The 21823-nt window shown below is 35.8% G+C and overlaps 1 protein-coding gene across 2 annotated transcripts in view; it reads right to left on the reverse strand.

The window, feature by feature from the left end:
• LOC139752738 (epidermal growth factor receptor kinase substrate 8-like) overlaps positions 1-21695 on the reverse strand; it is a 202179-nt gene extending 180484 nt beyond the window's left edge. The window contains exon 1 of one of the 2 annotated variants that reach the window (XM_071668598.1): positions 21497-21695. The gene's annotated coding sequence lies outside the window, so the exon portion shown is untranslated. The remainder of the gene's footprint in view (positions 1-21496) is intronic. The other variant, XM_071668593.1, reaches the window with a different exon arrangement.
• Positions 21696-21823: the final 128 nt, after the last annotated feature.

The raw sequence follows: 21823 nt of genomic DNA on the forward strand, positions 1-21823 counted from the left end.
GGAAAATCTATTTTTTCAAAAAAATCAAGAAAAATCCAAGGCTATAGCCTTGGATAATATTTTTCTCAGATTTTCAACTTCTTCAGATTTTAATGAAAATCTGGGTATAAGTGGTATTCTATATGGTGATTAAATATATCGAGTCAAAAGACTGCATTTCGTAAAATTAAGCGCTTAATTACACACTTAAGATTAAATATAATTATATGAATATGCTAATTACTCGACTAATTACACGAATTTTAACGTTTCTTCCACATATTGTTATTCAACAGACGTGAAAGCATCTATGCTGAAATTTTCAGGAAAATCTATTTTTTCAAAAAAATCAAGAAAAATAATTTTCTCAGATTTTCAACTTCTTCAGATTTTAATGAAAATCTTTGCATAAGTCGTACTTTATATGGTGATTAAGGATATCGAGTCAAATGACTGCATTTCTTAAAATTAAGCGCTTAATTACACACTTAAGATTAATTCTAATTTTATCCATATGCTATTTACTCGACTAATTACACGAATCTTACGGTTTCGACCACAGATTCTTATTCAACAGACGTAAAAGCATATATGCTGAAATTTTCAGGAAAATCTATTTTTTCAAAAAAAAATCAAGAAAAATCAGAGGCCTTGGATAATATTTTTCTCAGATTTTCAACTTCTTCAGATATTAATGATAATCTGGGTATAACTGGTACTCTATATGGTGATTAAATATATTGAGTCAAAAGACTTTATTTCCTAAAATTAAGAGGTTAATTACACACAATATTAATTATAATTATATCAATATGCTAATTACTCGACTAATTACACGAATTTTAAGGTTTTGACCACAGATTCTTATTGAACAGACGTAAAATCATCTATGCTGAAATTTTCAAGAAAATCTATTTTTTCAAAAAAATCAAGAAAAATCCAAGGCTATAGCCTTGGATAATATTTTTCTCAGATTTTCAACTTCTTCAGATTTTCATGAAAATCTGGGTATAAGTGGTATTCTATATGGTGATTAAATATATCGAGTCAAAAGACTGCATTTCGTAAAATTAAGCGCTTAATTACACACTTAAGATTAAATATAATTATATGAATATGCTAATTACTCGACTAATTACACGAATTTTAACGTTTCTTCCACATATTCTTATTCAACAGACGTGAAAGCATTTATGCTGAAATTTTCAGGAAAATCTATTTTTTCAAAAAAATCAAGAAAAATAATTTTCTCAGATTTTCAACTTCTTCAGATTTTAATGAAAATCTTTGCATAAGTCGTACTTTATATGGTGATTAAGGATATCGAGTCAAAAGACTGCATTTCTTAAAATTAAGCGCTTAATTACACACTTAAGATTAATTCTAATTTTATCCATATGCTAATTACTCGACTAATTACACGAATTTTAAGGTTTTGACCACAGATTCTTATTGAACAGACGTAAAATCATCTATGCTGAAATTTTCAAGAAAATCTATTTTTTCAAAAAAATCAAGAAAAATCCAAGGCTATAGCCTTGGATAATATTTTTCTCAGATTTTCAACTTCTTCAGATTTTCATGAAAATCTGGGTATAAGTGGTATTCTATATGGTGATTAAATATATCGAGTCAAAAGACTGCATTTCGTAAAATTAAGCGCTTAATTACACACTTAAGATTAAATATAATTATATGAATATGCTAATTACTCGACTAATTACACGAATTTTAACGTTTCTTCCACATATTCTTATTCAACAGCCGTGAAAGCATCTATGCTGAAATTTTCAGGAAAATCTATTTTTTCAAAAAAATCGAGAAGAATAATTTTCTCAGATTTTCAACTTCTTCAGATTTTAATGAAAATCTTTGCATAAGTCGTACTTTATATGGTGATTAAGGATATCGAGTCAAAAGACTGCATTTCTTAAAATTAAGCGCTTAATTACACACTTAAGATTAATTCTAATTTTATCCATATGCTAATTACTCGACTAATTACACGAATCTTACGGTTTCGACCACAGATTCTTATTCAACAGACGTAAAAGCATCTATGCTGAAATTTTCAGGAAAATCTATTTTTTCAAAAAAAATCAAGAAAAATCAGAGGCCTTGGATAATATTTTTCTCAGATTTTCAACTTCTTCAGATTTTAATGATAATCTGGGTATAACTGGTACTCTATATGGTGATTAAATATATAGAGTCAAAAGACTGCATTTCCTAAAATTAAGCGCTTAATTACATACTTAACATTAACTATAATTATATCAATATGCTAATTACTCGACCAATTACACGAATTTTAAGTTTACGACCACAGATTCTTATTGAACAGACGTAAAAGCATCTATGCTGAAATTTTCAAGAAAATCTATTTTTTAAAAAAATCAAGAAAAATCAAAGGCTATAGGCTATAGCCTGGTATAATATTTTTCTCAGATTTTCAACTTCTTCAGATTTTAATGAAAATCTTTGCATAAGTCGTACTTTATATGGTGATTAAGGATATCGAGTCAAAAGACTGCATTTCTTAAAATTAAGCGCTTAATTACACACTTAAGATTAATTCTAATTTTATCCATATGCTAATTACTCGACTAATTACACGAATCTTACGGTTTCGACCACAGATTCTTATTCAACAGACGTAAAAGCATATATGCTGAAATTTTCAGGAAAATCTATTTTTTCAAAAAAAATCAAGAAAAATCCAAGGCTATACCTTGGATAATTTTTTCTCAGATTTTCAACTTCTTCAATTTTTCATGAAAATCGGGTATAAGTGGTATTCTATATGTGATACAAGAATTTAACGTTTCTTTCACAAATATATTCAAAAAATCAGTAAGCATTATCAAATTTTTCAAAATTTATTTTTAAAAATATTCAATGAAAAACGTGCAATTATTATGTTCAGATTTTCATCTATATTAGATTTTAGTAAAATTAGCTTAATTAGTACTTTATATTGATTATAGATATCGAATAAAGACTGATTCTTAAAATAATCAATTCTTAATTCAATAAATGATAATTGTATTTATATTATGCTAAATTACTCGACTAGTTACACGAATTTTAAGGTTTAGCGACAAATACTTATTGAAGATGTAAATTCATCTATGCTAATTTCAGAAATCGAATTTTAAAAAATTCGAACAAATCGGCTATACAACTTGATAATATTTTTCAAATTTTCGAATCTTCATTTTTCAAAAAATCAGGAAATGGTATTTATACTGGTGGATTAAATTATATCGAGTCAAAATCTTCATTTATCGAAAATTAGCGTTAAGTTACACACTTAAGATTAAATATATTTATAAAGATTATTCTAAATGATAATTACACAATTTAAGTTTTTTCCAAATGAATTCTATCTAATCAGACGTGAAGTTTATTGCTGAAATTTTCAGGAAAATCTATTTTTTCAAAAAATTCAAGAAAATAATTTTTAGATTTTTTAACATCTAAGATTAATCAAATCTTTGCATATGGATACTTTTATGTGATTTAGATATCGATCAAAATGACTGCATTTGCTTAATATTTTAAAGCGTAATTAACAATTAAGTAATTTAAATTATTTCAAAATAAGCAGATACTCACAACACGAATTAGGTTTTGACACAATTTTATGAAAAGTAATATTATTGAATTTTCAAAAAATATTTTAATAACATTAAATTAATATATATGAATATGCTAATTATCACTAATACACGAATTTTACGTTCTCACATATCTTATCAAAAACTTATGAAATTCAGGAAAACATTTAAATCAGAAAATAATTTTCAATTTCATCTCAGATTTTATGAATCTTGCTAAGCACTAATGGATTAAGGATATCGATCAAAAGACTGCATCTTAAAATTAGCGCTTAATTACACACTTAGATTAATTTATTTTCCATAGCTAATTATCGCATTACACGAATTAGGTTTGACACAGTCTATAACAGACTAAACATTATGCTAAATTCAAAATCATTTTTTCAAAAATCAAGAAAATCAGAGCTGAATTTTTTCATTTTCAACTTCTTCAATTAGAATCGTATATATCTAATGTGATAAATTATGATCAAGACGCATTTCTAATTAAGCGCTAATAAACTAATAATATATATATAAATGCAATACCGACATACCATTTTATTCCCAAATTATTAACAACGTAAGCTCTAGCTGAATTTTCAGAATTATTTTCAAAAAAATCAGAAAATTCTCAATTCAACTCTATTATAAATTGCATAATGATTATAGGTATAGGATTCGAGTCAAGACTCATTCTAATAGCGCTTATTACACACTAAATATAATTTTATATCTAATTATCGACTAATACACAATTAGGTTTGACACAATCTATTAATAATCTGATTTAAATTATTTCAAAATCAATCACTGAAATTTCGATTTTCACTCTAATTTAAATTGTAAAGGTATCTTTGGATTAATATATATCAAAGACTTTTCTAAATTAAGGTAATACAACTAAATTAATTATTATTATATGCTAATACTCACAATTACCGAATTTAAGTTTGCACAATTCTTATAACAGACGTAAACATTAGCTGAAATTTTCAGAAAATCTATTTTTTAAAAAATCAAGAAAACTATATTTTCTCAGATTTTCAACTTCTAGATTAATAAAATCTGAAAGTGTATTATATGGGATAAATATCGAGTCAAGACCTTTCTAAAATAGGTATCCTTATAATATTTATCATACATATCGACATAACATTTAGTTGCCAAAATTACAGACTAAAATATTAAATTTCAAATCTATTTTCAAAAATCAAAATCCAATTTTCAACTCTTAGATTTTAATGAATCTGGAAAGTGGTATTCTATATGGTGATTAATATATCGAGTCAAAGACATTTCCTAAAATTAAGCGTTAATTACACACTAATTAATTAATTATATATGTATTACTCGACAATTACACGAATTTAGTTTCACAATTCTTATACAACGTAAGCATCTATCTGAAATTTTCAGAAAATCTATTAATTAACACTTAATTATAATAAATATGTAACTGCTAATACACAATTACGTTTCACAATTTTATAACAGACTAAGCATTCGAAATTTTCAGAATCATTTTTCAAAAAGGGTATTCTATATGGTGATTAAATATTGAGTCAAAAGACTGCATTTCTAAAATTAAGCGCTTAATTACAATTAAATTAAATATAATTATATGAATATGCTAATTACTCGACTAATTACACGAATTTTAACGTTTCTTCCACATATTCTTATTCAACAGACGTGAAAGCATCTATGCTGAAATTTTCAGGAAAATCTATTTTTTCAAAAAAATCAAGAAAAATAATTTTCTCAGATTTTCAACTTCTTCAGATTTTAATGAAAATCTTTGCATAAGTCGTACTTTATATGGTGATTAAGGATATCGAGTCAAAAGACTGCATTTCTTAAAATTAAGCGCTTAATTACACACTTAAGATTAATTCTAATTTTATCCATATGCTAATTACTCGACTAATTACACGAATCTTACGGTTTCGACCACAGATTCTTATTCAACAGACGTAAAAGCATCTATGCTGAAATTTTCAGGAAAATCTATTTTTTCAAAAAAATCAAGAAAAATCAGGAGGCCTTGGATAATATTTTTCTCAGATTTTCAACTTCTTCAGATTTTAATGATAATCTGGGTATAACTGGTACTCTATATGGTGATTAAATATATTGAGTCAAAAGACTTTATTTCCTAAAATTAAGAGGTTAATTACACACAATATTAATTATAATTATATCAATATGCTAATTACTCGACTAATTACACGAATTTTAAGGTTTTGACCACAGATTCTTATTGAACAGACGTAAAATCATCTATGCTGAAATTTTCAAGAAAATCTATTTTTTCAAAAAAATCAAGAAAAATCCAAGGCTATAGCCTTGGATAATATTTTTCTCAGATTTTCAACTTCTTCAGATTTTCATGAAAATCTGGGTATAAGTGGTATTCTATATGGTGATTAAATATATCGAGTCAAAAGACTGCATTTCGTAAAATTAAGCGCTTAATTACACACTTAAGATTAAATATAATTATATGAATATGCTAATTACTCGACTAATTACACGAATTTTAACGTTTCTTCCACATATTCTTATTCAACAGACGTGAAAGCATTTATGCTGATATTTTCAGGAAAATCTATTTTTTCAAAAAAATCAAGAAAAATAATTTTCTCAGATTTTCAACTTCTTCAGATTTTAATGAAAATCTTTGCATAAGTCGTACTTTATATGGTGATTAAGGATATCGAGTCAAAAGACTGCATTTCTTAAAATTAAGCGCTTAATTACACACTTAAGATTAATTCTAATTTTATCCATATGCTAATTACTCGACTAATTACACGAATCTTACGGTTTCGACCACAGATTCTTATTCAACAGACGTAAAAGCATATATGCTGAAATTTTCAGGAAAATCTATTTTTTCAAAAAAAATCAAGAAAAATCAGAGGCCTTGGATAATATTTTTCTCAGATTTTCAACTTCTTCAGATTTTAATGATAATCTGGGTATAACTGGTACTCTATATGGTGATTAAATATATAGAGTCAAAAGACTGCATTTCCTAAAATTAAGCGCTTAATTACATACTTAACATTAACTATAATTATATCAATATGCTAATTACTCGACCAATTACACGAATTTTAAGTTTACGACCACAGATTCTTATTGAACAGACGTAAAAGCATCTATGCTGAAATTTTCAAGAAAATCTATTTTTTAAAAAAATCAAGAAAAATCCAAGGCTATAGGCCTTGGATAATATTTTTCTCAGATTTTCAACTTCTTTAGATTTTAATGAAAATCTGTGCATACGTGGTATTCTATATGGTGATTAAGGATATCGAGTCAAAAGACTGCATTTCGTAAAATTAAGCGCTTAATTACATACTCGATATTAATTATTATTATATCAATATTCTAATTGCTCGACTAATTAAAATCTCAGATTTTCAACTTCTTCAGATTTTAATGAAAATCTGTGCATAAGTGGTATTCTATATGGTGATTAAGGATATCGAGTCAAAGGACTGCATTTCCTAAAATCAAGCGCTTAAATACACACTTAAGGTTAATTGTAATTTTATTCATATGCTAATTACTCGACTAATTACACGAATTTTACGGTTTCGACCACAGATTCTTATTCAACAGACGTAAAAGCATCTATGCTGAAATTTTCAGGAAAATCTATTTTTTCAAAAAATCAGGAAAAATCGAAGGCTATATATAGCCTTGGATAATATTTTTCTCAGATTTTCAACTTCTTCAGATTTTAATGACAATCTGGGTATAAGTTGTACTCTATATAGTGATTAAATATATTGAGTCAAAAGACTTTATTTCCTAAAATTAAGAGGTTAATTACACACAATATTAATTATAATTATATCAATATGCTAATTACTCGACTAATTACACGAATTTTAAGGTTTTGACCACAGATTCTTATTGAACAGACGTAAAATCATCTATGCTGAAATTTTCAAGAAAATCTATTTTTTCAAAAAAATCAAGAAAAATCCAAGGCTATAGCCTTGGATAATATTTTTCTCAGATTTTCAACTTCTTCAGATTTTCATGAAAATCTGGGTATAAGTGGTATTCTATATGGTGATTAAATATATCGAGTCAAAAGACTGCATTTCGTAAAATTAAGCGCTTAATTACACACTTAAGATTAAATATAATTATATGAATATGCTAATTACTCGACTAATTACACGAATTTTAACGTTTCTTCCACATATTCTTATTCAACAGACGTGAAAGCATCTATGCTGAAATTTTCAGGAAAATCTATTTTTTCAAAAAAATCAAGAAAAATAATTTTCTCAGATTTTCAACTTCTTCAGATTTTAATGAAAATCTTTGCATAAGTCGTACTTTATATGGTGATTAAGGATATCGAGTCAAAAGACTGCATTTCTTAAAATTAAGCGCTTAATTACACACTTAAGATTAATTCTAATTTTATCCATATGCTAATTACTCGACTAATTACACGAATTTTAAGGTTTTGACCACAGATTCTTATTGAACAGACGTAAAATCATCTATGCTGAAATTTTCAAGAAAATCTATTTTTTCAAAAAAATCAAGAAAAATCCAAGGCTATAGCCTTGGATAATATTTTTCTCAGATTTTCAACTTCTTCAGATTTTCATGAAAATCTGGGTATAAGTGGTATTCTATATGGTGATTAAATATATCGAGTCAAAAGACTGCATTTCGTAAAATTAAGCGCTTAATTACACACTTAAGATTAAATATAATTATATGAATATGCTAATTACTCGACTAATTACACGAATTTTAACGTTTCTTCCACATATTCTTATTCAACAGCCGTGAAAGCATCTATGCTGAAATTTTCAGGAAAATCTATTTTTTCAAAAAAATCGAGAAGAATAATTTTCTCAGATTTTCAACTTCTTCAGATTTTAATGAAAATCTTTGCATAAGTCGTACTTTATATGGTGATTAAGGATATCGAGTCAAAAGACTGCATTTCTTAAAATTAAGCGCTTAATTACACACTTAAGATTAATTCTAATTTTATCCATATGCTAATTACTCGACTAATTACACGAATCTTACGGTTTCGACCACAGATTCTTATTCAACAGACGTAAAAGCATCTATGCTCAACAGACGTAAAAGCATCTATGCTGAAATTTTCAGGAAAATCTAGTTTTTCAAAAAAATCAAGAAAAATCAAAGGCCTTGGATAATATTTTTCTCAGATTTTCAACTTCTTCAGATTTTAATGAAAATCTGTACATAAGTGGTATTCTATATGGTGATTAAGGATATCGAGTCATAAGACTGCATTACGTAAAATTAAGCGCTTAATTACACAATTAAGATTAATTCTAATTGTATTAATACGCTAATTAATCGACTAATTACATGAATTTTAAGGTTTTGACAGCAGATTCTAATGCAAAAGACGTAAAAGCATCTATGCTGAAATTTTCCGGAAAATTTATTTTTTCAAAAGAATCAAGAAAAACCCAAGGCTATATATAGCCTTGGTTAATATTTTTCACAAATTTTCAACTTCTTCAGATTTTAATGATAATCTGGGTATAAGTGGTATTCTTTATGGTGATTAAATATATCGAGTCAAAAGACTGCATTTCCTAAAATTAAGCGCTTAATAACATACTTGATATTAATTATTATTATATCAATATGCTAATTGCTCGACTAATTACACGAATTTTAAGGTTTTGACATCAGATTCTTATTCAGCTGACATAAAAGCATCTATGCTGAAATTTTCAGGAAAATCTAGTTTTTCAAAAAAATCAAGAAAAATCAAAGGCCTTGGATAATATTTTTCTCAGATTTTCAACTTCTTGAGATTTTAATGAAAATCTGTGCATATGTAGTATTCTATATGGTGATTAAGGATATCGAGTCAAAAGACTGCATTTCCTAAAATTAAGCGCTTAATTACACACATGTTTAATTGTAATTTTATTCATATGCTAATTACTCGACTAATTACACGAATTTTACGGTTTCGACCACAGATTCTTACTCAACAGACGTAAAAGCATCTATGCTGAAATTTTCAGGAAAATCTATTTTTTCATAAAAATCAAGAAAAATCGAAGGATAATATTTTTCTCAGATTTTCAACTTCAGATTTTAATGATAATCTGGGTATAAGTTGTACTCTATATGGTGATTAAATATATTGAGTCAAAAGACTTTATTTCCTAAAATTAAGAGCTTAATTACACACAATATTAATTATAATTATATCAATATGCTAATTACTCGACTAATTACACGAATTTTAAGGTTTTGACCACAGATTCTTATTAAGCAGACGTACAAGCATCTATGCTGAAATTTTCAGGAAAATCTATTTTTTCAAAAAAAAGAAGAAAAATCCAAGGCCTTCGATATTTTTCTCAGATTTTCAACTTCTTCAGAATCTAATGAAAATCTGTGCATATGGGGTATTCTATATGGTGATTAAGGATATCGAGTCAAAAGACCGGATTTCCTAAAATTAAGCGCTTAATTACACACTTAAGATTTTTTATTTTATTAATATGCTAATTACTCGACTAATTACACGAATTCTAAGGTTTTCACATCAGATTCTTATTCAGCAGACGTAAAAGAATCTATGCTGAAATTTTTAGGAAAATCTATTTTTTCAAAAAAAACAAAAAAAACACCTACTTCCTCCACCTACTTCCAGAGTATAAAATATACGAAGTCCCCTTTAAAGAAAATCTAGCAACTATACTTTTTATGAACGAAGAACACCTTAACGAAATAAGTGACTGTCTGTAGTTCTGCTTGTGGCGGAACCATTTTCAGCCAAGTCCTAAAGCTAAGCTCATAAACGAGTCTACCATCAGTATATAGGACTTCCCCCCTCCAAGGCCGCCAACCGACAGCTGACCCACTGGCCTACCTCTACAGTACAGACAGACTCCCGTGGACGTACTGACCCGCCCCAAAAACGAAGGGTAATCTATAAACATTAACCCGAAACCTGACGACCGAGACAAGGAATCAATCAGCCAGACCGTCCAGCGGCCATGATAAACCAGGTTAGGTAATGTGCGTGGTTACTAAGGCCGGTTGGTCATTGTGATCCCACTACGCTACCTCACGACAGCAGGCATAACTCGAGCTTACCTTTGCACAAAATCATTCGCCGTGTCTTCTCAGCTTTCCATTCAATGATACGTATGGGGTTTCCTTATTACCTCCACTACTTTATGATTCGTTTCACACGGTTTGTTGTTGTTCTCTTACTTATACAAAATGACATCTCAAGAGAACTTTTATATCTGAAAATAAGAAGCCCAAGGCGCTGGCACAGTGCTCAAACTCATGGGAAACGCTTTTCCTTTTTTTTTTCACTAAGCCATCAAGAGGCTGACATCACATTCCTGTGTTCAAGCGTTCCATTGTTTTTTGCTGCGAAACTAGTCATGCGCGACAAACTTAAGAGAGTTTCTTGCTAGTGAAATAAAATGCTGATTTCTGACCAGCGATATCACTCAAGATTTCGTTGATTTCGTTGAAAAGTTCAAGTCTCATTACTTCTATAATCATACAATTTCCAAAAATTTTTGCTTAGATTCTAGGAAATTGGAATATCGAATACACCAGCCCAACGGGACATAACATACATTCTTCATTGTTCATTCTTAACAGTGGTAACCATTATGAATTCGCCCGTAACTTATTTCATAAGACCTAGAGGTCCAAGATTCTAACGTCATTACAGCAGTGATAGCTTCATTTAAACGAACGAACAAGATCTAGGATACTCTAGCTCATAAAAAATACAGTCGCTTCAGATTTACTTTTCCCTCAGTGAATGAATGACAATGCAGTTCACACTCTTCCATTACAGGACAAGAGCTTTTCTTACGGCTGGCCCTCCAGTGAGATAAGTTCACCAAGCCAACGTGCGTCACCTCCAATCGCGTCTTCTAAAAAATTCGAATACATCATATTTACTTTTAGCATCACCCTCGACGTGGTTCTTGAAACAGCCACTCGGGTCATCATCACTTGCCTCTTACCATCTCTCAGTTTGTCTTAAGTCTTCCAATGCCTTACTTGATAAGCTTTTGCTGTATATCATCCTTCCATTTTTACCTCCTGTTCCCCCCTCGGTCTCGTTCCTTCGGGTATTCAGTCGGAAGCCATTCGTGAGAGCCTCTGCATACATTCTTCACGGGATGGCCATGTTGCATTTTTCATAACCACTGGCAATAAGGTGAAACCACTTTCTCCCACAGGCATATCTAATCTGAAGGTCTTGCTAGGACTGCCATCGGTGTTTTCATCACTGCCTCTGTTAACCTCGTTTTCTGTATGGATATCAGCACCAATCATTCAGCTCTAGAAACCCACTGCTGGCACTAGAATGCTACTAGAAACCAACGATTTAACTTCCTGAGGTACGTTCCTCAACTAGTTAAATGCTGACAAAGTAATACGTTCAACTGTACTGGTTAGTTACATCTCATCCCCGTGTAAGTTTTCATTTCCAGTAATATTATCAAATAGATCCGCCGACCTTTTCTGCTCGCTATTTATCAGCCTCGCACTTGCGTCTCGTCGACAATCATCGGTTCTTCCTTCGTTCACTGCTTAACCCTCTCTTGCCGAGGCCTCTTGGCGATGCTTCAGTGTCTCTATCTAGTACTCCAAGCATCGTCTGCAAAGGCTATGGTATGGAGATGTGTTGTGCATCCACTTCGTTCATCAATCTATAGATGTACGTTACGAATGAATGGAGTAACACAGACATCGCTTCATTCTGCTAGGAACCCCCCCCCCCCCATGAACCACCTGGAAACGCTTAACAAATCTCTGATTGAACACCATTAACATCCAGCACATCATGTTTGTCTGTCTTTCTCATGGTAATACGACCTACCTAAACCTGCCGTGTCGTACATTCTGACCGCGGCACAAGGACATGCCCCAGTTTCCCGTGAGAAGTGACGGAGGCAAGCCTGCTAACACAAGAGGCACCACATCCACCACGTCGAGATCAAGTTCCACATCCATCACTACAAACCTCCCATCATAAAACACCTTAGACCCCAGCGTTTAATAAGTGGCCTCGCCACACTGAAATAATCTACTCGCTGAAACACTACCCTAAGGATGCACTGACTATGTAATCTTACGGCCAGACCCATACGAAGACTATCACCATCAATATTCTACGGGTGGAGAGGTTCATGGGATGTTCATGACATGCAGTAGCCCTCGGGTACCCCTTGTAATCACCAGATGCGTTCCTGGTAAAAACTAATATCATAAAATGAGCGATGACAAGGCACGATTCCAGTTATGAATCATCTTTATTTCGAGAATTTTCATCCTTTTGTACACCAATGTACTTTTGTTTACCAAACAAGACGGCGCCCTTCGCTATATCACACTTCTATGATACTGCCCGAACTGAAGGGCCTCTCATGATTAGCAAAAAAGACAAAAAAAAATCTTCAAAATATTCTACTTCGAACAGTTCACTCACAGGTACAATTCAGGTTCTTTCGACACCAGTCCTGACACAGGAGCTAAGGCCATCATTCCCACAGACTCACTTTCAAACCCCAACCATTCTTATGTGGGAAAATATAACGTTCTCTCCCTATTTACCGCAATCTCAAGGCTTCCCACCTTACGAGACTTCAATACAGTACCCTTCATATTCCCACCACGGATAACAAAAAAAAAAAAAAAGACACTGAAGTCTGGCGCTATGTTCACACGCGTCTTTTTTCTATCACAGTGCGAGAGATACGTGTTAATAATGTAACCTCTTTCCCAGCCCCAACATACCAGGGAGGATGATCGTGGGGCAGCGCTCTCTCATCCAGGTGGGTGCACCGGACGTGAACAATGTCACAGCAACCTTTCTCAGCACTGTCAGCCAGCCAGGTCGTCGCAAAGAAACGACGCAAACTCCTCCCCCCAATACCGAACTGGGGTCATGCACCCAGGGAACAACGGTATGCAGCTCCCTCAGGTTATAGGACGACCCACCGGAGCTTTGCCCAGCCTCGAGGGTAACTAAGGGTTTCCGTTGCGACAACCGATGCAACGACGAGTTTGTAGAGCACAAAGGAACTGTCATTTTTCTCTTTTGTTGATGCTTATTGGGGGGAGAGGGGTGAATCATTCTTCGTCGAAAACAAAAACAAAACCTGAAAATGTGGTATTAAGTGAATAATAATCTTTCAAGATTTTCAGGCCTAACAGGTTAAATATTACGCATCTGTTTTGACTCTCTCTCGCGCTCCGATTATTATGTGCTTTTGAACGTCAATATCAAGCGAATGTTTTCATCTAACACATATGATTTTAGGTTAGTCTCAGATATATTCGTTAACGTCATCTCTCCAGAGCAACCGAGGACGCACTCTCTCTCTCTCCAGGGCATCTACAATCATTACACATTCACCTCACAAAATCTTTCATTCTTAAGCCTTTGATCCCATCGTTCACAATGAATGACGATCTACTGTAAGATATTAACGTACTCTGCAGTTGATCCAAGACACGGGCCAGGATTTGCACTGTCCTTCAGCTGGCTCAAAACTCAGCTGTTCATCCTTCCCTTTGGGGTTGACTGGTGAATATGTGCCTTGATTATATTACCATCTGTGTAGTAAAATGCTGGATGAACGGCGCTTTGAACTGGCTTACACGATGTTTTAAGAGTATTCTCTAAGTTACACGATGTTTTAAGAGTATTCTCTAAGTTTTCACAAAGGAGTTCTTTTAAGAATGATTATACATAAAACGTAAAGAAAGTTGGGTAGCAATAATCAGTGCACGACATAGCGAAACTGTCTTATTTTGGACCCAATGGGTGTGAAAACGCCTGAACTCGAATAGTGAATTCAGTACACACACACACACACACACACACACACACACACACACACACACACACACACACACACACACATATATGGGGATAAGAGAGAACGAATACTACCTACGTATTTTCTGCATGTCGTAAAAGGAGAAATAAGGGGCGGAAGCAAAAGAGAGAGAGAGAGAGAGAGAGAGAGAGAGAGAGAGAGAGAGAGAGAGAGAGAGAGAGAGAGAGAGAGAGCTTGGCGCGAATTTTTCCCTGAAGGCTTTGTCGTCTGTACCTAACGCCACTTGGGACGCTAGCAAGTCTTTTACGTGCAAAGGAATGCTCCTCCCACGTGAGGTAACGCCAGGTTCAAGGAGAAACATACTCGGCTTAACCACCCGCCATAACATAATAAAGCTGTTCAAATCCGTACCGGTTACGAGTTCCGTACGTCATCATCCATTACGTCACTGTATCTTGAAATGAACAGACACTGATATCGCAAACACGAAGCACAGCGTGCGATGGACGATTCACCCATCAATGAAATTGTTCCTCAGTTCATATTCAACCCCCCGGCCCTCCTTCCTTATTTGGGGGCCTCGATATTAGGACAACAACAAAAATGAAAAGTAGATTCGGGATGGGACTGGCCAGTTACGCCCATACGCCTCACCCAGTGACGCCCTTACAAGCCCGCGCGCGCGGGCGAGTTGCTGAATATTTCCCCTCACATCAACGTTTGCGCAAGATATGCTGTTTACATTAACAACACCAAGGTGTTTTATGACTTTCAAGGCCAAAGCTAAACCTACTGGATATGCGTCTTGCTATTCACAGGTAAATATCAGATCTCTTATATGATTCTACTTCTGGTATAACGTAGGCAAACGTCACTTTACGAACAGAATGCACCTTAAAGTGAGCAATTATCTACATACCAAAGTAACGCAACTGCCAAGGTGAGTAGAGTTTTTGAATCCAAGAACATACAAAAGTAAGGGCAGAGAGACTAGACAAGGGCGCGGGCACCACCGTAAGTACCTCAGAATGAACAAGGAATGTTAAGTGGTGGGAATCTACGACAGATGGACCAGCAGTAAATGAAAAAGAGATGGAATTCAGTGATAAAATTAGGGAGGAAAAAACTGTTAGAGTTGGAGGAACGAAAACCATTAAAGATTTAAGATCTGAACTGATTTCTCCTCAAGTTCTGAGCTAATCTGTCCTCTAGATGTGACCTAATAAGTCCAAAAGATCTGATCTAATAGGTCCACAAGATGCGACCTAATATGCCACAAGATGTGATCTAACATGTCCACAAGATCTGAGCTAATCTGTCCACAAGATCTAAGCCTATTTGTCCACAAGATCTGAGCCTATCAGTCCACAAGATCAGAGCCCGTCTGTCCACAAGATCTGAGCTAATCTATCCACAAGATGTGACTTGATATGTCCACAAGATCTGATGTAATCCGTCCAAAAGATCTAAACTAATTCATCCAGAGGGGTACAAGATAGAATGAAAAGGAAGACAAAATGAGAGGGGAGACGAACCCTCTTTACGAAAGAAAACCCAGAAGTACGCCTCTGAAATCTGATCATCGCACGTGAACAACCACAAAGAACTAATACAGGTCTTTGAGAGTAGCAACAAAGACTGTACCACAACTGAGAGCAGAGTTACAGTGAGATGCTAGAGGCTATATGCTTGTCCACCAAGAAAGAGAGAAGAGTAAAGATTGATTTGGTCGAAACCCTTAGGGTTTTTAAACCAGTATGAAAGTCAAAAGTAAACTGAAAGATTAAAGAACAACAAACTGAAACAGTCAAGCGAGAATCTTGTTTGAAAAGATTTGAAGAAGTTCTTTTACAGTTTAACAGTTGCTAAATGGAATAACCTGTGTACAGAAATGGTGATAAAATACAAATTTTGTTAAAGAAATTTGGCCCCACAAATGGAGAAGTGCCTCCCCGTATCACACACATAAGTAATTATAATGACCTTAATGAGCTTTCTGTCATTAACTATATGCAATACAAACAACATTATCATCCTTCTATACGCGAGAGCTTAGACATTACTGATAAATGAAAATGTAACACACTTTCTCTACGACCTATTTCAAGATAAATGAAAATGTAACACACTTTCTCCAAGACCAAATTCGTGATAAATGAAAATGTAACACACTTTCTCCTAGACCTATTTCAATGAAATTCACCTTCACTCTGTCAGAAAATACACACACACACAAAAAAAAAAACTAGATTTTCCAATCGAATCTCTTTTCTGGTGCACAGTTCTTGAAAATATATTTTACTCTTGAACAACGGGAATAAAAACGAAAATGGGAGGTGCATGTCTTGGCGGTTTTTAACGTTACAAAGCACTTCCAAAACGTTTTAACAGTCGTGATAATTAATACGTTCGACTATCGGAGTTGAGCAGGAATTACAGGGGAAAACAGGCGCACAAAAAGATATATTAGCACTTGTAAAGCTCTTCTCACGTCATATTCCATTTTCTTACAGAAATTGGGTAAATCTACTGGAATAACATAGCCGCTGTCACAACGATGTATGACAAGAGCCATGACGCCTAAACAGTAATCTGTTTACGTATATCTCTGAGAATGTTTCACCAACGGTAACCATTACAAGAATGCGTATACCAGATTCTAAAGTCCTCCCAGCCTTGCACACACAGGGGACATAATCTAACGTCTACAACAAATCCCAAACGCCAAATCAGATTCCTTTTAAGGACATGTCTACATCATCCATAAGTGCTTCTGCTGAAAAATCACAGTGGTCCTAACTATGATTCTGTGACGAGGAACTGGTGTGCATCTAGTATGAAGCGCCTCTTTACCAAGTTTCTGTCTGAGAGGTGGAGAGGCGCCGCATCTTCCAGGTAGAGTAGATGGCTGCATTTGGATGCGTTCTTGACAAGGTGAAGGCATCGAGGATATTCATATACACCTAGCAATGGCAGAAGGTAGGTCACCGTCTCCACCTGAAGACAAACGTCACCAGAAACTGGTAATTAACATAAGTCAAAAAGATCAAGGCACCGTGAGTTACATGTCCCACCCAGTGTGGGACAGCCTATGTTTGTCACAGCTGATTAGCGAGTTTTCCAGCCTGACAGTGGCTGTATTACTAAAGGTGGGTAAGCACTTTGCATGGGTGATATGCAACGAGGGTGGGAATGCCATGTTAAGAAGATGAGCGTGTGAGCATGTATATCACGCAGCAAAGATCAAGACGACCTGTGTCTGTAATGGCAGAAGACGTACGTATGTGAATGAAGGAGCATTTTACCCGGTAAAAGCCAGGTTACAGTGGGCTGTGTATCTGGGAGTGGGAAAAGCTGAGCATCCTGGGTGAGTCGGAGTAAGTGGGCGTTCACCTAGTATGGGAGGCCAGTTTAACCTACACAGACGTGTAAGCCGTGCATGAGAACTTGACCAAAAGTCAGGCGTTCTTTAAATGGCAGCTGAAACGGCACGGGCACCTAAATGCCCTAATCATGACCAGTTTGTATAAGCTCTCTCTCTCTCTCTCTCTCTCTCTCTCTCTCTCTCTCTCTCTCTCTCTATATATATATATATATATATATATATATATATATATATATATATATATATATATATAATCAGCCTCTGAAAAAGAGGTACTGAGGTAATAACACACACACACACACACACACACACCACGTCCAACCCTTGATGGGGTGAGATGTGTTTCAGTGGCGATCTCGAGCCGCTAAAAGGTCAACTGTAGACCTGAACTATCCAACCCCAACCCCTCCCAACTGGATTACTCTTCTGGACCTACCTACTTCACACAAGACTGTCAAAACCCCTCCCAACTGGATTACTCTTCTGGACCTACCTACTTCACACAAGACTGTCAACTTCTTAATCGTGAGAGAGAGCATATACTAGATAAGTTCACCAGTGAACTACTGAAGCAGTGACAGTGTGCGCACGTCCTCATGAAGACTCTTGCTTTAGGTCGGAGCTACTACGACGAGTGAACTAACGACTCGATCATAATGTTCTCGAGTAGTTTGGAGAAGTGTCACAGCTGCAGTCGACCAGTGTAAACACCATGACATTGACATGCGGCAGCACGTTCCTCGTACCCACCCGGGCATCCCCCCAGGAATATCTCTATCACTCTAAGCCCACTTACGCCTCACTGGCCTGGTCCTCCTCCCTTCCAGCTACACGGAAGAACCAGCAGGAAAGGAAGCAGAAAAAGAGCTTGCAGAATCGACTTGGGTCCGTCTCAAACCACCCACAAGAGGGGGGGCTCTTGTCTCGCTGAACACCCGTCACCAACAATTCCTTCCTTCCCCCACCTCCAGTGACCACCGCGCGTCCGCCACGACAATCGCCTCTTACCAACTAATGCTTGTAGACAGATGCAAGAATATTCCTGTACCTACTAGTGTGAATGTCATATACAATTCATGAACAAATGCACAGCCAAGCCAACACACACTGCTCAGTTTGCTTTTAGTTATCAGCATGTCAAAAATTAGTGTAACTCGACCGTAAGCAACACGACATGCATAATGTGTAAGCCATAGAAAGCTCCGTAAAACTACTTGTACATCTGCCACTTTGACCATGAAGATGCGCTTATCCACAGCGTTGATTACCCACACCGTTGAAGTATCCTGCCCTATCTTTAGCTTAGGCTCTTTTGCAAGGTATTACGGGCTACTATTACGAAACCCCCCGCCCATTCTGCAGTCTGTCAATTTATATATATTTTAGCCAAATGACAGCCTAAATTTAGTAAAACCGTTGTTTATTGATTCATCGACAATATTTGCCACGGGACCAATTTCAAACAAAAGTCCAGCTGTTACCAGGGACCTTTCTAAAAGCTCCCGCTGCCCAAGACTTAGCTACTTCCAGAAGCAGGAAAATGTAAACTGTTTTGGAATGAGAAGTTCTCTGACGAGACTGTTCGCCCAGGGATACAGCCTCGCCAAAGGTGACTTTACATGCAGTGTAACTTCAGGCAGGCAGAGACCGGTAACACACGCACAAACACACACATCCCAGCCTAAGCCAGGTATCCATTAATCGACTAACCCCATGGACCGACTGCCCAGCCCTGGATCAAAACCAGTTCGATTCATGTAATCAGCAAAGCTGACTAATACACCACGGATGAACGTCTACAGAAAGTGTGTGTGTGTGTGTGTGTGTGTGTGTGTGTGTGTGTGTGTATGTGTGTGTGAGGGGAGGGGGGAAGTTATACGCAGACAAGGAAAAAGCAAAGTCAGCGTCAGCGGGTGTATACCTAGCGTTCGGCAGGTCATTTCAAGAATGGATACGAGGCGTATCCTTGCGTTGGACAAGGTCACCGTGGGTGAGTGCGACGTTCCCACTAGTAAGGGTTAAGGAGGCGAGGCTGGGCGTGAACCTCGCATGGGGAGATAAATCAGTGTGAAAGGACATGAACCTAATATCAGGAAAGCTGGGTTACTGTCAGTGGACGTGCTCATATCTTTAGTACCAGGTCATCATAGGTGGGTGTCAATAAATCTAGGTCGCCGTTGGTTCCAGTGTGTCGAAAATGTAGGGTCTTTGTGGAATAGTACACATACAATGCTAGGTAACAATGGGTGGGCGTGTTTAGTGCACCTACAAATGCTAGGTCACAATGAATGGGCTTGATTAGTGCACCTACAATGCTAGGTCACAATGTGTGGGGGTGTTTAGTGCGCCTACAATGCTAGGTCACAATAGGTGGGCGTGTTTAGTGCGCCTACAATGCTAGGTCACAATGGATGGGCGTATTCAGTGAGCCTACAATAGTATGTCACAATGGGTGGGCTTGTTCAGTGTGCCTACAATGCTATGTCACAATGGGTGCGCTTGTTCAGTGCGCCTATAATGCTAGGTCACAATGGGTGTTTACAGTACTAGGTCACCCGTAGGTGTGGGTGTTTATAGTGCTCGGTCATCATGGGTGGACGTGTCTGTCGCCTTATGTTAGCTCGTCGTTGGAAGGAGCGTTTGTTAGGTCCCCGTTGGTAGATATCTGATGCTAGGTCAAAGAGTTGACGAGAGCGTCAAGGGCTAGGTCAATGTGGGTGGATGTGCCCGGCAGCCAACATCAATCAAATACAAATCTAAGAAGAACCCATATGCTAAACGAACGTGCGTCTGTTCGTTTACATAGGCGGCGGACAATTAATCCTTAGGAAACTGGTGATATTGGTATTTATTTTCTTTTAAGCAATTATATAAATCAATGTCCAAGGAGAAGTTTAATCCGTTTGAAGCAAAACATCCCCAACCTGAGGCTGGGATGAGGAAGCCTAATCCTATATTTTTGAGCGCCCAGCACCATCCCCCCTCGGCACAGGTGGCGAGTGTGGACTTTACTGTTCAAGGTCATTATTTACATGGGACCCTCTGCTAAAGAGCCTTGTTGCGGGATACTGATACCCTCGCTGTCGTTAATCGTAATCATTCATAGGAAACACAATGGTGCAACAGAAAAATAGTTATTATTCCTAGGTCGATGTTTTGATCATTTTACCTAACGATAAATCACAACCACAGTTTTTGACTGCTGTCGATCTATCGTGATTTACCTTCTTAGCCCCCAATTAAAAAAAGAAAAATCAAGCAAATCAACGCTTGACAAAAGTTGAAGGACATCAAATTGTGTACGAAGGAACGCTTGGAAAAAGCGACCCACACACAACGAAGCCAGACCAAGCCCTCCACAGTAGCTCTGGAGGGCACTCTTCTGAAATTTTACCAAAGGGCAGCTATAGGACTCGGAGAATTACTCCGCAATCACGATAAGCGTAAATCCCACTACCACAATGACCCACATCCCATAGTCTAGTTCCCTGCCGTCTGCCTTCTCTCTCATTCTGATAAGCATTGCAAAATCACAAAATACTTGACAGAGAAAATCATCTCACATCAAAAGTACCTTGCGACCCAGCAAAGAAAAGAACTGGACACATTAACATGAGAAACAAGTGGATTTCGACAGGGACATATGTACTTACCCAAACGCCCACTTCCCGATGATATGCAAAAAGCGCTATTCACTCATTATATTCTCAAATCTATAAAACACTTAACAGTTCAATAGAGAATTAGTATATAGATAACCACTGACACAGTTTTCGGACACTGCTGTGCCTATAAATTCCAGGTCAAAACTGGCTGAGCGACGGGCAGGGAGTCGTATCGCCCTGCCTGACTTTGGCAACTGAGCCGCGGGGAAGGGGGGGTTCCTGCGCTAGGTAAGGGCTGACGCCGCTGTCCACTGCTGTTACACACCTGGCCAACCAAACTTGCCTCTTAAATGCTGGCACCGAACTTTATGCTTT

This window comes from Panulirus ornatus, chromosome 13 (genome assembly GCF_036320965.1).
Source record: "Panulirus ornatus isolate Po-2019 chromosome 13, ASM3632096v1, whole genome shotgun sequence".
Lineage (NCBI taxonomy): Eukaryota > Metazoa > Arthropoda > Malacostraca > Decapoda > Palinuridae > Panulirus > Panulirus ornatus.